Below are 1,482 nucleotides of genomic sequence, written 5' to 3'. Positions count from 1 at the left end.
CACGTACACATACACATACATACACATATACATACTGTATATCTATACATAACATATGTAAACACCTGTTTGTGTGCGGTTGTGAGCATGCATGTATCTCTCCAATGGAATGTTTCAAAGTGACTGTGGGGAACCACAGACCCGACCCGCAAAGCCGGATGGTTTGTGCAGTCTTGATATATGTACATAAAATGAAACAGCTAGACTAGTGCATCCTAAATTTAACATAAAATAATTATTTTAATACAATACAGTCATTTTTGCACTGTTTTAGGGAGGTCACCGCAAAGCCGGATGGTTTGTGCAGCCTTGATATATGTATATAAACTGAAACAGCTGGACTAGTGCATCCTAAATTTAACATAAAATAATTATTTTAATACCAGAGGTGTCAAATAACTAAGTACAAATACGTTGTTAATTTACTTAAGTAGAAATTTTGGTTGTATATACTTTAGTGGAATAATTATTTTTCAACCTTATATTATTATTTTTACCAAAGTAATTTTTGGTAAGATACTTGTACTTTTACTCAAGTATCTCTTTGTGGTACTTTATACAACACTGCTGAGGATCAACAAGCTTTGGTTCTTCTTCATCTGTAGTTTGAGTTGTCTACAGATCAGACAAATGATAATAACACGTAATGGAAACATGATCTTATATCAARTGTTTAAAGATGATGTCAGGTAATACCTGGATCATATCTGTGATATAAAGTTTCCTACAGACGGTCTCCTTCTTTTGGCTCTTTCAGGAGGAAGTGTTGAGCCCGCCCTGCTTATTACAGAGCGAGCTGCGCAGCTAAAACAATGAGCTGCTGTTGGCATAAAACTCTGTAATCAGGACTTCTATTTAGAAAATCACATCTTTCATTAAGACTCTTTGTGGCATCTGTCAGAAGTCTGTCTTTAAACAGTCCCATAAACTGAAGGTGTGGAGCTGAGACTTCAGGACATGTTGGCATTACAGTTTGATGACAGGGTGTCCACAGCACGCTGTGTTGTAGCAGATCCCAGAGCTACGACTCAACAAAACACAACAAACACACACACACACACACACACACACCAAAAAACCACGAGGTCTTAAGGGACACAAGACAGAAAGGCTTTAAGCTCACAAATAAAATATTTTGTTCTGCAGCAGAAGAGTCAGGTGAGCTGGAGACAAATGTCCCCTCCATCTGGAGGACAGACAGGTGTCCATAGTGTCTACATGTCCACACAGTGTTCCTAGGGTGTCCATACAGCGGGTAAAATAAGTATTGAACATGTCACCATTTTTCTCAGTAAATATATTACTAGAGGTGCTAATGACATGAAATTTTCACCAGATGTTGGTAACAACCCAAGTGATCCATACATACAAAGAAATCAAACCATAAATGTTTGATTTCTTTGTATGTATGGATCACTTGGGTTGTTACCAACATCTGGTGAAAATTTCATGTCATTAGCACCTCTAGTAATATATTTACTG

Source organism: Austrofundulus limnaeus, unplaced genomic scaffold (genome assembly GCF_001266775.1).
Source record: "Austrofundulus limnaeus strain Quisiro unplaced genomic scaffold, Austrofundulus_limnaeus-1.0 Scaffold301, whole genome shotgun sequence".
NCBI lineage: Eukaryota > Metazoa > Chordata > Actinopteri > Cyprinodontiformes > Rivulidae > Austrofundulus > Austrofundulus limnaeus.
The sequence above is the reverse complement of the archived record's forward strand: the minus strand, read 5'-3'. Positions refer to the sequence as shown.